Genomic DNA, 20,808 nt, shown 5'->3' on the forward strand with positions numbered 1-20,808 from the left:
GTTCAGGAAATTCCCCATTTAAGCTCATTTACAGCATCTTTGTCTGACTGGTGCTATGGGATGCTGGGGTCTGTGGAAGTCTGAGCTATTGGCACTGTTATTTCCTTCTTTTTGATTCAGTTTTATCAGGTTATGGTGACTATCAATATTAGCTGAAAAAGAGAAAGATCCACAAGATTCAGGCAGAGACCTATGAAGTGTAACCAGTATGCTATCTCTTGACTTCTCACCTGTTCTTTCCATCTCTTCTTCAGAGCCTCACTTTGAATTCCCCATGCATACAGTTGGGATGTCTTGCACCAAATAAAGTGAAGTAAAGCTGGAGGACTGAACAGAATAGTTTTCTAGAGAATGAACTATCTTTGAAATGTGTCTGGAATTGGCCAGGATATCTGCAAAATTATCAAGGAAGCTCTCTCTATCTTTGTGCAGTGCAGTTATTTCTTCCTGACTGAAATGAGCATCTGCACCATGAAGTTGAGTTGCAGTGATGAACTAATAAGACCTTGGCTCTTGACAATGAAATAAGGACAATATGGCTAATAGTTAGGTCTATAGTAATGAAGCTGTTAATATCTCCTCATTGAAGAAGGGGACCAAGCTTAACAGATTTCCACCTGAGATCCCAGTCACTACTCCCTCTAACCCCAGATACATGTGGTGTACACACTTGTGCCTCCCGAGTGCTGGGATTAAAGGCGTGCGCCACCAGGCCTGGCAATAAGGACCTTGTTCTTTATGGAAACTAAATGGCTTTCTCAAGGCTCCCAAGCTGACAAGTGAGAATCTGGGATTCTAACCCTGGTTACCTGACTGTAAGGCTAGCCATCTTTAATATGCTCTACCATAATTCTCTAATGAGCTATAATATATATTCTTATAAATACAGTGGGACTGTTTGGTACAACAGGATACTTAGTAATGGCCAGTGAATTTCCAAACAAGGAACCTGTCTGGCTTAGGAAATAAGAGAATCCAAAGAATTAGGTTGAAAAAAGTTTTATGGTGCTTTTGGTACATGCCTGCGGCATCTGGGGACACCGACCCAGGAATGATTGCTGACGTGTTCCCTCCTTTCTCCATTTACTGTTGCAACAAATAAAGGATGTTTGCACCTTAAAAAAGTTTTATGTTAGTCTTGATCCTACCCTCTCCAGTGTCTTGTGGTTCAGGTGTTTCCTGTAAGGGTCTAGTGAAGGTTCAGCCATTTGGTCTGTCTTTTAGGAAGTAGAATTTTATGGTACCATTGCTGTTTGGGTCCGGATTACTGTTTTCCACCCTTCAATGCCCTCCCCGCCCTCCCATCCATCCTATTGTCTAGTCCATGAGGTGCTTGCTGGGTATGTAAGGTATCTTGGGTAGATTCAGGTTAGGTGTTGTAGATGAGTGAGACTATGTGTCGATTTTTTTTCTGTGATTGGGTAAGTTCGCTGAGAATGATCTGTTCCAGGTTCAACCATTTTTCCTCAAATTTCTTTATGTCGTTTTTTCTTACTGCTGTATAGAATTCCATTGTGTAGATATACCACATCTTTGTTATCTATTCTTCTAATGATGGACATCTGGGTTGATGCCAGCTTTTAGCTATTATGAATTGAGCCGCTACAAACATGGTTGAGCAAATCTCTCTGGCCTTTGGTTTGAAGGTTTTAGGGTAGATGCCCAGTAAGGGTATAACTGGGTCTGTTGGTTTTTCTATAGTCAGCTTTTTCAGGAGTCTCCATATTGCTTTCCAAAGTGGTTGTACCATCCTACATTCCCACCAACAGTGAATGAGTGTCCCTGCTTCTCCACATCCTCGCCAGCATTTATTTTCATTTGAACTTTTGATGTTGGCTATCCTTATTGGGGTAAGGTGGAATCTCATAGTTGTTTTAATTTGCATTTCTCTGATGATTAGGGATGATGAATGTTTTCTTAAGTGTGTGTTTGCCATTTGTATCTCTTCCTCTGTGAATTGCCTGTTCAACTCTGTGCCCCATTTTGTGAGTGGGGTATTTGTCTTCTTATTGTTTAGACTTTTGAGTTCTTTGTAAATTCTAGAGATAAGGCCTCTGTCAGTTGGATAACCTGCAAATATTTTCTCCCATTCTGTGGGTATTCTATTGGCTTTGCTTATTATATGCTTGTCTGTAAAGAAACTCTTCAGCTTCATATGATCCCAATGGTTGTGTGATTGTTTAAGAACTTGAGCCACTGAGGTTTTGTTTAGGAAGTCTTTTTCCATTCCTATATCATGGAAAGTACTTCCTAAATTTTCTTCCAGTAGTTTTCGAGAAGTGTAGTAACAATGGACTTATGTAAACCAGCATAATAAAACAAAATACCATGTTCCCTGGATCATGTCTATGTTGCTTCCATAATTATGATTTCAAAATTTAAGATGGATGGTACAGATTCCACTCACCATCACCTTGAATAAAACTATTAAGGTAAAAAAAAAAAGTTTTATGGTTTGGATCTGGATTGTACCCTAAAAGGCTTAGGGAGTAATAGTTTTAGTTGCCTTTCCATTGCTGGGATAAAGCACCCAACCAAAATCAGGGCAGAAATATTTTCTCTTGGTGTACAGTGTGGAGGGGAAGCTCCATGATACCAGGGGAATGATGCTGGCTATGTCACCTCTGCCAGAGCAGATGGAAACAGTGGCCAGAGCAAACCAAGTTCTTGCAAGGGGGAGCTGGCTATAACACCCCTAGGCCACCCCCCAGTAATACACCTCCTTCAGCAAGGCTCCATCTCCCAAGTTACCATTTTCTGGGGACAAAGTATTCAAAATACATGTTTATGAGAGACACCTAAATCAAGCCCACACCATTGCAACAATATTCAGAGGTGGGGAATGGTGGGTTCATGAAGTCTCTTACATTATCAACATACTGATGGATTCAGAAACCAACTCTTAATGCAAAGTGTGGAAGCATTAGGAAGTGAGGCCTAGCTGGAAGAAGTGGGTTACTGGGAGTATATTTTTTTTGTTTGTTTGTTTGTTTTTGTTTTTCAAGGCAGGGTCTCACTCTAGCCCAGGTTAGCCTGGAATTCACTCTGTATTCTCAGGGTGGCCTTGAACTCAAAGGGATCCTCCTATCTCTGCCTCCCAAGAGTGCTAGGATTAAAGGCGTGCGCCACCATGCCCAGCTTGGGAGTGTACTTTTGAAGGCTATGTTTTGTCACTGGAGTTTTCTTTACATTCATAAGGTGACCATCTTTACCATGTGCTTCCATCTTCACCAGGTGTTTCCCTCCACGCTCTTCTGCCTCACCTCAGGCCCGGAAGCAACAGACCCAGTGAGCAGGAACTGAAGCCCCTGAAACTATGAGATGAAAAATTACTGTCCACAAGTAACTTGCTTTTCTCTGGCATTTTGTCTTAGCTATATAATGCTAACACAAACAGGAAATAAGGAAATACAAAAGAAGCAGCTAACAGCCCATTGCAAAGAATGTTGCTCAAAGGTCAGCTATACTGAGAGGTGTTTATTCCATTTTTGGAGAGAAGAGTCTGTCTCAGATCACCTCTCCCATCAAACAACCATAAATACAAGACCCTAGAAAGAAACGCCAGACAGCAGACACTGGAGAGGTGCACGTACGTGGAAGGAGGGGATGGCAGCACTGTGGTGACAAAATACCTACTTTCTTATATTTAAGGTAAGTTTTTGCTTAAGAACAGAAGAACAGACTAACACTTAAAATTCAAAATCTTAAAAAAAAGACTTACTGATGACAGAATGAAGACACTGGGTAGAATAAATCGTAAGTCTGAAGTTAGGGCACTAAGGATTATCTAATCTAAAGAACAGTAGGATGCTTATATATAACAGAATATAAATGAAAGCTAATAATAACTTGGGCAAGTAGGGGATGAAAAATGACTTTGTTTTCTTATTGACCATATCTCATATTTTTCTGCATTCTAAATGAATATCTTTTTGGGGTGTGTGTGTGTGTGTGTGTGTTTTCCCGTTTGTAAGTGCAGGTCTGAAGTGTCACAGTGGTTGTGGGAAGGTTAAAGCATAACTTTCAAGTGTTGGTCCTTCCACCTCATTTGAGACAAGTTCTCTTGTTTAGGCTGCCTGCCTTACAGAGGCCCTTTATCCCCTGCTTTGCAACAGGGGACCTGTCCCTAAAGGATATGAAATGGATTGTGTGAACGAGGTCACTTACTGAGTGGGTAAGTCTAATTGTGGGATACGATGTTAAGAAACTAGTTTTGCTGAAGGCTTCAGCCATATTAACCCCAGACTATGTCTATGTTAATGTTTATAGTGTCGTCACAGTATTCCCATGACTTAGAAGTACCAGAGTTTAGGTTGTTTCTTTTTTAATGTTTGCATTATAAACATTTTTTTGTATAGAATGATAGTATGTGTGTGGATGCACAGACATGTGTGGATATATAGGCACATGTGTGAGGAAGCCAGAGGACAACCTTATTGTCATGCCTCAGTTGTGCCATCCACCTTTTCTTGAGACAGGGTCTTTCATTGGCCTGGTGCTCACTAAGCTAGATTGGCCAGCAAGCCCCGCTCCTCTTGTCCCAGACTGAGATTACAGGCACCTGCTCCCATGCCAGCAGTTTTTACATAGGTTGCAGTCTTTAAGCTTGGGAGGCAAATGTTTAGCTGACAGCCATCTTCTCATGCCTGAGCAATTTTTTTCTTAAAATATTATTTTCAAGGGCAAAAGGGAGAGGGAGAGAGAGGAAGAGGAGAGAATGGGCATACCCGGGTCTCTAGCGACTGTAAATGAATGTGCCACCTTGTGCATCTGGCTTTACGTGGGGTAGTAGGACATCAAACCTGCATTGTTAGGCCTTGGGGGCAAGAGCCTTAAACACTGAGCCATCCCCTCAGCCCCTGATTAACTTTTTTATATGTATGACTACATGGGCATTTCTCATGAATGAATTGGAATTGCTGAGCTAATGAGTACAATTCTCTTACTTCACAAAATTTCTACCAAAGCATAGTGCAATGATTTTTTTTTTACTGACATGAATAAAACCTATTATGTCTTTATTTTGACTATTCACCTGTCCTCATAGGACCCGAAGGACGGCCTGTAGAGGTAGCTCAGTTGATAAAGCTCTTGCGGCACAAATATGAGTAAGTGACTTCAGATGCCCAGAACCCACATAAAGCCAGACCCTGTAGTGCTATCACCTGTAATCCCAGCATATATGTCATATATGCTATAGAGAAAAAGGAGGCTGGGAAAGGCCAATCCCCTAGAAAGTCATGGACCAACTCGTCTGGAAAATACAGCAGTGAACAATGCGATGCTTTCCCCAAAGAGGGTAGGCAGTTAGGACTGACACCTGGCATTGTGCGTGGCACTCACACACCCGCACTGCACATGCATACGTACGCACACAACCCAACAAAACAAACCAAAGCACCTGGAAGGATCTTCATTTTGACTTTGCCATCCATATTTTAGCTCCATTAAAATAACCAAGCACTGAATAAAACGTAAAATTAAAAAACCTATGGCAATTACTGGCTACGGAATTCTGAGAAAGATAAGTTATTTGCTGAAAAATGAATCATTTTCTATTTCCTTAGTAGAACCTACCCAATTTAGGTCACTTTCCATCCTCTTCCAAGTTTTATCAGTTTTAAAGTATGTGATTTCAACCTGTAGATGTGAAAACCTAAAACAAGGTTAATTGTTTGCTTTTTTTCAGATAGAGTTTTTCTATGCAGCCCAGGTTGGTCGTCAGCTAGTGATCCTTCTGTCTCAGCTCCCAAAGTGCTGGGATTTCCTGTATGCACTGCCATGCCCAGCTACATATATTAAATATTATTTCATTGAGAATGGAATTGGAATCTTTCTTATACACATGAACATTTAGAAAATGTTAAAACAACATAAGAATACACTAATCACATATATTCCTTTTCCCCTTCATGTAGTGAAGTGATAAAGTATTTAACATTTTAAAATTAAAACGATGACTGTCTGGGGACTGACTCTCTCCTGGCTTCCAACCATGTCATTCCATTTTTCGTGTCAGCTGCATATGGTGTCTTCAGCAATAGGGTCTTACCACTAACCTTTGGTGGGTCATCAAGTACTCTGACAGAAATCTGTCATTCTTTTAGGAAACCTTGTAGGTTTCTCTGATTAAAAGCTCATTGTGGATGAGAGCCCTCAAATTAGTAAATGAAATCAGGAAAACATGCCACAATTCTTAGCAATCTAATAGAATTGTTATTTGTTCTATTGTTCTGCACATGTGTTTTCTTGAAGCTGTGATTACACATAAATTTCGTGCTTAACTTTTAAAATTCAGTATCATAATCATCTTCTATGATCCTCTAATCTTCTTAATGAGTAATTTAGTGGTTGGATAATAAATGATGTCCCTAATGGAAAGTAAGGTTGTTTCCAGGGTTTGGTTGCCCAAAGTAATTGTTTTGTTTCATGCTCATAGTGTTTTGTGACTATTAAATTATTTCCTAAGAATAAATTCTCAAGAGTCACATTATTGCATTATTGAACAAAAAGACTATAAAAAATTTTTATAACCCTTGCCACATGGTATCACATTATTAGGCAAAAGGATATGTCAACCTAAGTTGCACACGCAGTAAATGTAGTGTTATACATTCAAAATAAATCATCCAATTTTATTTCTTTTTTAGAAAGCATTTTAATTAATTAATTAATTTGAGATAAATAGCTAGCTAGATAGATGAAATGATAGGTGATAGATAGATGGATAGATAGACAGATGATAGATAGGCAGTCTATGGGTGCAGTAAAACTTCTTCCTATTGCAAATGAACTCCAGGTGCATGTGTCACTTGTACATATGGGCTTACATGGGTACTGGAAAATAGAACCCATGCTGGCAAGCTTTGCCTGCAAGCAGCTTTAAGTGCTGAGTCATCTCCCCAGCCTCTTATAATCTTATGAGTTAGAACCCTTTGAAGACCCTCTACGTTAAAATAAATAAAATTGAGTAAGACATAAAAATCATCTCCTTAAATAAATTACTGAATTGACAAGAAAGTAAGGAATAAGATCTTCATAGCAAATATAGACCACCAACTCTGTCAAATGTCTAAGCTGCCCCTTTCCCTGGGTGATCTTTTGTGTATAAATGAGCAAATGTTGATGATGCTGTATCCTTCCCAGTGCATCCTATTAGGATGCATAGCTCAGTGTGGTATAACACTGGTGATGTTAACTTTGACCACAGATGAAAGTATCATTACCTAGCTTTCTGTTTATAAAGGCACCCTCTCTCATCTGTAGTAAACACATTATGTGTAGGATGATTCCTTGAGACTTTCTAAATATTCTCCCCAACCTTCTTTACCCAGTGGCAATGCTTCTTACCAAATGATCCTTATGGTGGTGCTTTCAAGGTAAGTCTTCTCTGGTTTCTCCAGTTCTGCCATTTCTTCTATGTTTAGCATTTTATATTTTTCTATAAATAGAGGGAAAAAAAGATCTTCTTTCCTTGGTTAGATATTGCAACTAATTACTTTCAAAATTCCTTTTAATTCTAAATTGTCTCCAATACATTCATCAAGAATTACTCCAGGATGCTTCATGTGTCCACTCTATATATTCCATAAGCTTTTGAGTGCCTTTTTACTTCTTGCCCAGCAGGAAGACCCATGCCACTGGGTCTTCCCTGACCTAGACTTGGAATCAGTATTATCTCCACGAAGACCCATTTCTATTAGTATAGCATGGTATTTGGAAACTAAGTTCTGAGCAATAACTCATTGCTACTAGGATATCATTGAATCTGAGCCCTTGCAGGAATATATTTATTCATTTATTCAATCCTATAATACACAAAAAGAAGTTGTACAAATAGTGTATTACCAATAACAACCTATATGCTAAAGTTTATGGCATTTTCGCAAATCCTTTTATTTCTTAGAATATCCACTGAGTGTTTACATTTACAATACTATTTACCACTTGATTTATTTGTATTTTATTTTCCTCTCTGAATTTATGTTATTAAAACTTTGGAACCCTATGACCCTCAACCATTTCTTTGCACACTCAATCTTAGTGACTGCCTTCTTTTTCTTTTCTGACATATCTTTCTCACACTAATTTTTATGTACACAAGCAGGTTCACACAGCTTTCTCTCTTACCTCTCTCACATATTTAAGGTGCTTTGTAATTTATTCTTTGGCTCCTTGATTTTTTTTTTTTTAAATAACCATGTAACCGAATGACATTTTATTCTATGGATATACCATACATTATTCAACATGTCACTCACTTAGTACATTTAGCTCATTCTTAATATTTTGCTATTAAAAGCCAAGCCATAGGGGCTGGACAGATGGTTCAGTGGTTAAAGAGCTTGGCTGCAATACCTAAGGATCTGGGTTCTATTCACCAGTACCCACATAAAGCTAGATGCATAAGATGGCACATGAGTCTAGAGTTTGTTTGCAGTAGCTAGAGGTTCAGGTGTGCCCATTCTCTCTCTCTCTCAAATATATGAATAAATAAATAATATTTTTTAAAAAATCAAGCCATAAAAATAGCCCTGTGAATTTTTTTTTTGTAGTTGGGATATATCTGCACTTAAAAATCACAGTAGAGGAATTGTGTGGTGCAAAACAAAAATCATGTGCTTTTTTGCTAGATATCACCAAGTTCCTGTCTAGAAAGGTGGTGGTACTGTTTTTGATCAGTGATGCTTGAGAAGTTTTCCTCAGTGTCACCAAGAATGTTACCAAGCTTGTTAGCTATTGCTTTGAAAGAGTTTGTCACCATGTGGCCTCTGTTATTCTTCTAACTACCTGACCAATACACTTTGCAATTAATTTTGCTCTGTTGGGACTTTCCTTTTTTTCTTTGTTTTTTTTCTTTTTGAAAAAGTGATAGAAGGAAAGAGGCAGACACACACACACACACACACACACAGAGAGAGAGAGAGAGAGAGGGAGAGAGAGAGAGAGAAAGGCACAGCAGGGCTTCCAGCCACTGCAAAAGAAGTCCAGACGCATGCACCACCTTGTACATCTGACTTATGTGGGTCCTGGGGAATCAAAGTAAGATCCTTTGGCTTTGCAGGCAAACCCTTAACTGGCTAAGTCATCTTTCCAGCCTGGTACTTTCTTTTTTTTTTTAAAAAATATTTTATTATTTTATTTTAGAAAGGGAGAGAGAGAATGGGTGGTGCACTGCAAATGAACTCCAGATGCATGTGCTAACTTGTGCATCTGGCTTTCATGGGTACTGGGGAATCTAACCTGAGTCCTTAGGCTTTGCAGGGAAGTGTCTTAACCACTAAGCCATCTCTCCAGCCCCTTTGTCGAGATTTTCCTTGGCTCTAAATCACCAGCTAGAGCAAAGGTTAGGATTTGATATTTATCTCAGAATTTTTAAATTTACAATTTAAGGAAAGCTACTTATTGGAAACAATCTGTTCAAAGACAGGAAGGTTTTGCTTCATAAAAATTTCTAAACAAATAACAGATCTAAAAATGATGAGGTATGAAAATTTTACATATTGTCATGTTGGACTTTGCAAAAACAAAGCTAAATGTCTTTTAGGGATCCAGCAGTCAGCAAAACAAGTCTCAAAACAAGTTTTTCTTACCTTGAACTTTTACATGGTTTTTTGCAGGGAAGATGAGTGTCTGGGCCTGTACTGAAGGTTGTAAGATAGATGGAAAATAATAGGAAGGCATTTCACATTTCTGCTTATGTAAGTAGAAAGAATCTTGTTCTGTATAAAATGTTTTATGTATTTTTAACAACAGGATTATTTTCTTTGGAAGAGAACCAATACTTACAGAAACAGTTATACAGCAAGCTCTTGCTTAAAAGGACAATATTTCCAGGTTTGGGTATTGAGCAGTCCTACAACTTAGTAATTTGTAATTCTGCTGAGAATGGAATTTGAATTCTATGATCAGCACACTGAAAGGCAAATGTTTGACTGAAATATCTCTTAGCTGGTGAGTGGACCATTTTCCCTAGGGCTCTGTTACTCCCACTTACATATATAATTTATGGAGAAAAAGCAAATGATATGTCTTTACATATAGACTGTACCCAGTCTTTTGATACTAAAATTATAGCATAATGAATGATTTTGTGCATATTTTTATTCTATTGGAGGCATATTAATTGGTGTCGTCTTTCTTCTACTTCTCATAGCCCTTGGTCTATTAGGCAGTGTCCCCCACATGTGTGGTGAACTTTCTTCCTCAGCTGTTATTCTGTGTGTCAATTATCTCAGGAAACACCCTCACAAGACACACCCAAATTTGTGCTTTACTCTTCTCCAAGGACTCTTCAATCGAATCAAGTTAAAAATCAAGATTAACCATCACCATGATCCTGTACATGGAGAAAATATTGAGCCAGATGTGAAGCACCTTTCTATGCTGCAGGACTTAGAGTATTCACCATGCTACCATGCCTTAAGATTCTTTAAGAAGGAAGCTGTATTATGTAGTGTTTTAAACTTGTTTGACCATGGTATTATTTTTTTCCCCTCTGAACATCTCTGGAAAATAATATTCCTTGCAACTTATTCTATTAACCATTTCCATGGTGCCATACAATTGGGGATTCTGTGAGATCCACTTCACAGGAAGGTCAAGTTCTTTTCAATTCTCCCTTCATAATTCAATTAATCCTCCAGCACCTTTAGAATCTTTTCTAAACAGACAGCATCCACTGTTTCTTTTCCTTCACTCTTTCCAGAACATGTTTTCAAGAAATGGGCTCTACAACCCCAGGGCATCTCTCAGCAGCCCTGAGTGATCATTTCTCTATAGAACTGAGGCATTGATTGCTGACACATGTTTATTATTTCTGACGTAGCTGGTCTGGCCAATTATCCCCAAATGACTAACACTAGAATGAACCAACGTGATGACTCAGTGGGGTAAAAGTGCTTGCTGCACAAGTGTGAGCATTGGAGTTCAGATCCCCAGAACTCACATCAAGCCAGACACAGTAGCGCACATCTGTAACACTGGGGCTCCAATGGCAAGATGGGAAACAGGATCAGAAGAATTCTAGAGCTCATAGATGCCTTCACACATATGCATACATGCACACACACATCACACACATCTCACATACATATCTCTCATACACACAATAAAAAATAAAATGAGCACTTTTAAACAATATATTTATTTATTTATTTGAGAGAGAGAGAGAGAAAAGAAGAAGAAGAAAGAGGAGAAGAAGGGGCAGATAGAGATAATTGGCATGCCAGGGCCTTTAGCCACTGCAACTGGCTTACATGGGTCCTGGGGAATCAAACCAGGGTCCTTAAGCTTTGCAGGCAAATGCCTTAACCTCTAAGCCATTTTTCCCAGCCCAAAATGAGCACTTTAATTTCATCTTTGCCTGCTGTATTGATGACTGTGTTGGGAGTTTTACATATTATATTATCTATTTTCATTTTTATTTTTGATTGCTATATGTCAGAGGTTTAACATATTGCTTCATCGATCTTTATGTTTATTTTTACTTACTTGTTATTTTTGTGTGCAATGTAGTGGTGTGGTGTGTATATAGCTATGCATACATATGTGCCCACGTGGCACACTATGCATTTGCCTGAGTTGAACGGAGGGGAATATGAGATGTCCTTCTCCATGTATTTTCTAAGCTTGCCTTTTCTTTTTTTTTTTTTTTGTGAGCCTTATGATTCTCAGGTGTCTGCTTCCCACAGAGATGGAATTAGAGACATGTGTGGCCATGCCCAGCTATTTTGTGGGTTCTGGGGACTGAATTCTAGAGTCACTCAGGCCTCCTCAGGACTTTATGCTTGCAAAGGAAATGCTCTTAATTTGATGAACCATCTAGTCAGCTCTATTGGCTTTTTTTTTCTTTCTTTCTTTTCTTTTCTTTTCTTTTTTTTTTTTTTTTTGAGACAGAGAGAGACTCATTCTGTAGCTCATGTTGGCCTGAAACTCATTGTGTCACCCAGGCTGGCCTTGAATTCATGGACATCCTCATACTCTAGCCTCCTATGTGCTGAGATTATAGGCAGCCATCCACCTTTACTTTATTTTTACAATATATTTACTTGATTGATTGATTGATTTATTTGCAAGCAGAGAAAAATAAAGAGAAGAGAGACAGACAGAGAAGATGGACATGCTAAGGCCTCCAGCCTCTACAAACAAACTCCAGATGCATGATGCATGCTACTTTGTGCATCTTGCTTTACATGGGTACTGGAGAATTGATCCTCTGTTGTTAGTCTTGGAAGGCAAGAGGTTTAGCCTCTAAACCATCTCTAGTCCATTATTTTTATTCTTAATTTATATGGGTTGATGTAAAAAAATCACAACTTTATAATGAAAGCTTTTGTATTTTTGAAAATTTCATACATGTATACCATGTACTTTAATACATACCTACCCACTCTTTCCTCCTTTCCCCTCCCACTAAAACTCTTTATCCCAGTAGAACCCCATCTGAATTCCATGATATGTTTATTTTATTTTTTGACCCACTGATTTATTAGGATCACTTGCAGAATCATAGGTGGGAAGTTACTTACTGGAGAATGGGAAATCCTCCAATTCATATATAAGCACCAAAGACCCCAGATAGTCAAAATGATCCTGAGCAAAAATAATATTGCTGGAAGTATCACCATATATGATTTCAAGTTATACTACAGAGCCATAGAAATAAAATCAGCATGGTGGGCTGGAGAAATGGCCTAGCAGTTAAGCGCTTGCCTGTGAAGCCTAAGGATCCCGGTTCAAGGCTCAATTCCCCAGAACCCACGTTAGCCAGATGCACAAGGGGGCGCACATGTCTGGAGTTCGTCTGCAGTGGCTGGAAGCCCTGGCGTGCCCATTCTCTCTCTTTCTCTCTCTCTCTGCCTCTTTCTCTCTGTGTCTGTCATTCTCAAATCAATAAATAAAAATAAACCAAAAAAAAAAAGAAGAAAAAAAATCAGCATGGTGTTGGCACAAAAACAGGGATGTAGATCAATGGAATAGGACAGAGGCTCCAGATAAAAATCCATGCAACTACCTAAATTTTGACAAAAATAGCAAAAATATATATACATTGGAAAAGAGAGCATTTCAACAAATGGTGTTGGATATCCATATATAGAAGAATGAAGTTAAGCCCTTTTTTCTAATCTTGCACAAAACCCAACTTCAAATGGATCAAAGACCTTAATGAAGACCTGGAACCATGTACTTGCTAAAGAAACAGGAGGAGGTACATTGCAAGGCAGAGGTGTGGGTCATATAAATAAGCCATATATATAAGCATACCACTTAGTAAACCACCTTAAAATATAAATCAAAATAAAAAGTGTTTAAAATGAAGGTCTCCTACATGGGTGGATAAAGCTGCTTCCAGAAGCCTTAGAGTATTAATTAGTTAAAAGTCCCAGAGCTTGGAATGAGTCACATACCAATGACCTGCTGGTCAGGGAGGATATAGAAACCCCTGGAGCAATAGTGGCTATGGCTATTGCTCTTGGTTGCCCAACAAAACTAGACGGTAAGTTCCTGTTGCTAACGGCGCCTCATGCTTCAGTTACAAGAAATAAAGAAAGCAAGCTGCTTGCCAATCCTTACTGGCTAGCTGTCTTCATGTTAGAAGGTGCTAAGCAAACTGCTGGGAGAGAGAAGTCATTAACAATTCTACCCAGCTAGGGACCATATGGACTTTATAAAAATTCCCATTTTAAGCCAGGCATGGTGGCGCACGCCTTTAATCCCAGCACTCGGGAGGCAGAGGTAGAAGGATTGCCATGAGTTTGAGGCCACCCTGAGACTACATAGTGAATTCCAGGTCAGCTTGAGCTAGAGTGAGACCCTACCTCAAAAACCAAACAAACAAAAGTTTTCCATTTTAGGGATACCATCTTGTTTTGCACACGAAGCTTGTGAAGTTCAGAGAGGTGTCACATCTAGCTCAAAATCACACAGCCAGTGTTGGGCAGTATCTGGAATATCCTGCTGGCTTTGTAGATGTGTGTGACTACTGTGACCAGTTTTCCATTCCATGTTGTTTCCCAGCAATTTATCAAAGTGTATATCTCAGCCTTGTAGACAAAGGAATTCCATTCGAATGTACTTTGGATGCAGTTTTCTGGTTATTTCATTGCAGGTAAGTTATTCATTCCTGACCACTCTGTGGCTGCCTGATTTCTCGCAAGCAGTTTAATGACAGATTATAGTGTGTGTGAGCACACACACACACATCTGAGAAAGTTGTTCATTTCCCAGAATCTGACAAGGCTCACTAATTAAGGGAAACATTCCACTTGTTAGAATCTCAGATAAAGACTCGCCCCTAGCCAGACTGACTGGAGGCATCTCTTTATGAGATGAGGAGATAAAGCTGAGCTTCTCAAAAAGTATTGTTCCTCTCTTCCTATCTACCATAAGCAGAAATGAGGCCTCATTGGCTTGGTGAAATTGCCCTCTAATTCCTGTAACATTCCCCAGGGAAAGATCTCTGGAGTTTTAACTCTGATTTTTCTCCAAAATCAACATTATTCAACAACTCAGTGGCACCTTTGAACATCAAAGGCCAAGTGTCAGCATTCAGAGAGCAAGGAAGTTCTGTTTTGAACATCAGCCCAACAAGTTCCATGTTCCCCTCTCTGCACAAAGTTATTCATCTTCAGAATTATCTTTCATCGCCTTGGGTGTTTTGCTCACAAACATAAACTTTTTGATCTATGGTTCTCGCAAGAGTGAGAGGGATGCAGCTGGCCCTCCTGACACCTCCATCAAGATAGCTGGCATGGTCTGCTGATAGGACACACACGTGCAGGTTGTGCCAAGGTGGCTGGTCCAGTTGGAGTTTCCAGATCAGAAACAATGCCCACTTTTCTGTCTGAATGTTTTCCTACTCTTGTGCTGGCACTGTCCAGTTTTGGTAGGAAGGTTCTAGCCGCCTACTATTCATTAGACAGGCTCAATTGACTTTTCTCAGAATTTTAGGATATTTCAAGGAGGGCTTGCAAGGGCAATAAAATACTGCCATTGCACATAACGACACTGCATTGCCGGCTGGAATATTTAGTCTACAGCTGGGTAAGTATAGCAATGATAGATCATGTAGCACAAGGCTCTGCACTCGATCCACAGTACACAGGAAATTTAGGTATCAAGTCCTTGTGTTCAGTGTGGGAATGGGCCCCTGGATAAGCTCTACCATCCTGGTGAGGTGTGTAGGTCAGGCTCAGCAACCCTCTGACTTAGCTTCTCTGAGTCCACTCACAGTTTGGTATTGGGAGATATAAGGGCTGACAGTTTTCCCAAAATGCATTTCTTTCCTTACACACTGAGAAATTAAAGTGGAAAGAGTAGTATACATGATGGTGACTCTTGACCATCAGCTTGATTGAATTGAGAGCTGGCTGGGTTAGTAAAGTATATCTCTAGTCATGTCTGTGAGAGTGTTTCCATAAATGGTCTTCTATAAATGGTGACTGGCACCATCCAATCAACTGGAGGTTCAGACAGAATACATGGGGGAGCACAAGGAAGCCTGCTAGCATGACCTCTGTAGAAAGGTTAAACATGCCTTGCTCAGTTTCCTGGCCACCACGAGGTAAGCAACTTGGCTCTGTCATGCCCTTCTGCTGTGACATTTTACCTCAACACTGGCCCATGGCAATTGAGCAAGCCAACTGAGGACAGAGACCACTGGAGCTGTAAGCCAAAACAAATCCTTCTTTCTTCAAGGTATTTTGTCATGATAATGAAAAATACTGAATTAAGAAGTGTGTATATTTTCTTTCTAGGATGCCAATATTCCAAAAGATATGTTTAGGACACTGGTTTTACATGCCTCAAATGTCTTCATTTATTCATTCAGCAAATATTTTATGCCATTTACTAAATGTCAGGCTAGTAAGGACTAATGACAACAATAAGTTAAAAATGCCATGTGAAGGATTTTCAGATTTCATTCAAATTACTAGCTAGATGAAAATAGGGAGATTATATTCTTTAAACTAGGTAAACTAAGGGAAACACCCATGAAATGGAGGCAAAAGTGGTAACGCAAGAAGTGATGATGTGGAAGGGGAAGGTGGGGAAATTTAGAGGGACTTGGCCAGTGGTTGTTAGTTTGGAAGGTGAAGGAGACACGACTCAGGCAATATACATTGTCCCTAGTTCCTGGCCAACAGCCAGCAAGGAACTAGGGAATTCAGTGACATCCACAAGGATCTCACTTCTGCCAACACTTTTAAGGAGCTGTAAAGTTTTAAATCTTTTCTTGGGAGCCTTTTTGAGATGTTCTTCCCAGGAAGAATATACCTGGTTGGTTCCATGAAGCCAAGGGCAGAGAAACCAATTTAGCAATGAGAAATTTGTATAGCTTTTAGCCAGGAAACTTGAAATTGAAGTACGGCCAAGATATGAATAAGCCTATCATATCCTAAACAACAAGCAAATCATGATATATTATAGATAGAAACACCTGCAATTCACTGTGGAGAGCTTTCACTGCTACAAGTATCCAATTTGAAGTATGAGTATGTTAACCATGAGAAATTTGCACTGCTTTTAACTATAAGGTTTGTAATTTGAATTGTTAAGTATTGCCAGAAAATGATATGCTTACTCTGTCCCAGATAGCATGTGGATCATGTACTATCTAAATCCAACCACCTGCAATTTATCATGGGGACTTTTTTAAAAAACATATTTTAAAAGTTTTTGGTTTTATTTTTACTTATTTATTTGACACTGACAGAGAGAGAATGAGGCAGAGAGAGAGAAAGAGAAAATGGGCGTGCCAAGGCCTCCAGCCACTGCAAACAAACTCCAGATGTGTGTGCCCCCTTGTGCACCTGGGTAACATGGGTCCTGAGGAATCCAGCCTCGAACCTGGGTCCTTAGGCTTCACAGGCAAGCACTTAACCACTAAACCATCTCTCCAGCCCTATCACAGAGATCATTTGTTAGCCATAAGAATCCAGTTGGAAACATGAGGAAGCTACCCATGTCCTCCCAGCATCACCCCTCAGCCAGTGGTTAACTAAGGTGGTAATTATATAGTCCAGCCATTTGTAACCTCCTTGGGTTATTCTGCTTAGGTGTGTAATGCCTCTTTGGGTTCTCTAGTAAGTCTGATTCTAGTTGGCCATAGTCATGAATTGCTTATTAATCATTTGTTAGATGGTATCCAAGAGCAAGTATAAAGAAATGAGCAGAAAAGGGAGTGAGGAAAATGTCAAAGGACACACATGACACATAAGGGAAGCATATGGGTGGAGGGGAAATGCAGAAGGAGAAGGAGATCACGGAGAGGAGTGGGATGAGAATCAACTAAAACAAAAGCCAAAACAAAAGTTTTTGAAAAAGCCACAATGAATGATAACTAAATCCCTGTATGGTAATCAAAGATTAAAAAAGAAGGGCTGGAGAGATGGCTTAGTGGTTAACCGCTTGCCTGTGAAGCTTAAGGACCCCGGTTCGAGGCTCGATTCCCCAGGACCCACGTTAGCCAGATGCACGGGGGGGGGGGGGGAGGCGCACGCATCTGGAGTTCATTTGCAGAGGCTGGAAGCCCTGGCGTGCCCATTCTCTCTCTCCCTCTATCTGTCTTTCTTTCTGTGTCTGTTGCTCTCAAATAAATAAATAAAAAATGGATTAAAAAAATTTTAAAAAAAGATTAAGAAAGAAATAAAGAGAGGGGGAGAAAAGAACAGCATTAGAGAAAGAAAGGCAAAAATAAATAAACTACAGGGCTGGAGAGATGGCTTAGTGGTTAAGGCAGTTGCCTGCAAAGCCAAAGGACCCAGGTTTAATTCCCCAGAACCCATGTAAGCCAAGTCACAAGGTGGTGCATGTATCTGGAGTTCATTTGCAGCAGCTGGAGGCCCTGGCACACTTGTTCTCTCTCTCTCTTTCAAAAATAAATAAAATATTAAAATAAATAAGTAGACTGAAACTAAAGGCTAATCCCACAATGCACGGCCCATATACCCCAACAAGGAGGTTCCCTGTGGAGGGGGGAGGACATGGAGGAGACTAACAATGGTACCAACTTGACTGTATTCACTGACTACAAAAATAATAAATAAGTAAATAAATGGAAAAAAGATAATGTACTCAAAAACCCTTCAAAAATAAATAAATAAGTACATAAATAAAATATAATCAGAACAGAACATATCTTTTGTTGAATTCTTTTTCCATCTCACTTCCTCCTTCCCCTTGAATGTTTCTGCGGAACATTTTCCAAAAAATCACCTATACCATGTTCATGGCTCAAGATTTACACAATAATCCTCATGTAGCATGCTGTCCAAGGGTGGGAGTGAGGTACTGTACTTCTTCATGTGAAAGCTAAGATGTACTTTCCAGGTGAGAATGAAATCCGAGCAGACATTGAGTCACAGAAAAGACCGGAGATGTGGATGTGAATCCCAGCTTTACCTATCACTTATTAAATTAAACAAGCACAGGCAAGTTGTTTAACCTCCCTCGATCTTTGTTTTGTTCTCTGTTAAATGGGCTTAATATCCTGGAGGTAGATGGTGTTTAGTGGGGATGAGGCATGGTGAGGTGGAGGAAAGGGGAGAAGGAGGATGGGAGAGAGTCAGCCAAAGCTAAGTATGAACGATTATGCCACAAGACAACCTGCTATTTTGCAAGCTAATTAAATATAATAAAAATAAAATGAATGTGTTCACTGTCTACCTTATATTTAGTGAAATTGAGATGAACAATGTTCGCACAGTGGTGCAAGTGTTGGACCCACAATAGATACTCTCTAGATGGTATCTGGTGATTTTTCTATCTAATGCACAGCAAGAGAAATATCATGAACTCTTGACTTAAATTCATGTCTTTCCCCACTTTTTTTATTGACAATTTCCATGACTATAAACAATATCCCATGGTAATTCCCTTTCTCCTCCCACTTTCCCCTTTGAAACTCCACTCTCCATCATATCCCCTCCCCCTCTCAATCAGTCTTTCTTTTATTTTGATGTCATGATCTTTTTCTCCTATTAGGATGGTCTTCTGTAGGTAGTGTCAGGCACTGTGTGGTCATGGATATCAAGGCCATTTTGTGTCTGGAGGAGCAAGTTGTAAGGAGTCCTACCCTTCCTTTGGCTCTTACATTCTCTCAGTCACCTCTTCCGCAATGGACCCTGAGCCTTGGAAGGTGTGATAAAGATACTTCAGTGCTGAGCACTCCTCTGTTACTTCTTCTCAGCACCATGATGCCTACTGAGTCATTCCATGGTCACTGCCATCTCAAAAGAGAAGATTCTCTACCAAAAGTGAGAGTAGCATTAATATAGGGTATGAACATTAAGAGAAGTGCTTCCTGGGAAGTTTGGTTCCCACTTTCATCATCATATCATAATGTGACATGGCCAGCAATATTGCCACCCAGTACACTGGGTTCCCAGAAGGGAACCGCTATGTTTACTTGGCAAAGAAGCTGACTTCAACCTGCAGAACTAATTAGTGCAAAAATAGAGATGTTTTGCATTTAAGTCATTTCACTTAAATATCATCATTAGGTTAATATAGTCATGTCCAGGTACAAGGTGCTTACATAATCGATTGTAGCAGCTATTGAGTGACAAAGAGTTCTAAAAATTTGAGGTCATTCTCCTAGTTCTTTGAAATCAGCTACTTTTAATTTGGGGGATGAAAAAGAAATGGCCTTTTTACTGGACCAGTTGGTGGCCAGGTAGAACTATTTAGGATCTCTACATTTGCTCTCTGGTTACAATAAAACCAAAGTTGTATTTTTAAAACATGGCCAGGCTGGAATTTTTCCAGTGTGAAGCACTAAGCTAAGAATAGGCCTCAAGGAAAGTTCTTGTTACAAAACAAGCAGCAATAGGTGGCCAGGGAAAACGAGCCAAGGGGCTTTCTACCAGCCTAGAGCGTTTTCTCTCCCTGTTGACGACAGTCAGCAGTCTGGCTGCATTCGGGAAAGTTCTTTTAATTAACCAGCCCTCCCGGCCCTGTTTCTTCCGGTTGGGGAATTTGCCAGAGTTGGCTCATTTTGAAGATATTTCTCCTTAAATCCCCAAACAGGAAGCGGAAGCTTCAAGATAAGGTGCTGCCAAATGGGAAGTAAAATGCATTTAATTTATGAAGTCTCAGATCATGTTGGATGCTCAGGAAGCAGGATTAGTGGAATTAGTCCTGGATTACAGGGGAAAAGAGAATAAAGAAATGTACATATACGTGGGTTGATTCCTTAAGAAAAATTTACCCTGATAATAAGCTATTTACTCCCTGTGTGAGAATCCATAACACAAATTCATCCTAAATAGTCTTCATATTTGCTCAGCATGGCTCCCCTCCTTGCCCTTGCCCTTCTTGTTTGACAAACAGAATGTTGTGGTTAAATGCTGTAAATATTTGGTGAAAATTCTGGTACCTGTCTATCTCTGAGTACTTGCCATGGTCTACATTGGATGTTTTCTCTGAAGGCCCACCGTCAGTAGATCTCAGAGTTAGGTAGGGTTTGGTCACCTGTTCATTTTAAGTAAGTGAAAATTCCTGGGACTCACCTTGATCTGTTGAGTCAGAGCATGTGAGTGTTGGACCTGAGGAGGTGTGTGTTTGTTTGAGACAAGGACTCATGTAGCCTATGATGTTTTCAAATTCCTCATTCTCCTGCATTTGCTTCTCAAGTTCTGGGATTATAGGTATGTATTCTCTTTTTCTTTTTAGAGAGGATCTTACTATGTTGTTCTGGCAAGCCTGGAACTAACTCTACAGCTCAGGAAGGGCTGGCAGTTGTCCTTCCTCAATTTCCTGACTATTGAGATTACAGGCTGGAGATGCCATGCCCAGCTAAGATAT

Source organism: Jaculus jaculus, chromosome 1, assembly GCF_020740685.1.
Source record: "Jaculus jaculus isolate mJacJac1 chromosome 1, mJacJac1.mat.Y.cur, whole genome shotgun sequence".
NCBI lineage: Eukaryota > Metazoa > Chordata > Mammalia > Rodentia > Dipodidae > Jaculus > Jaculus jaculus.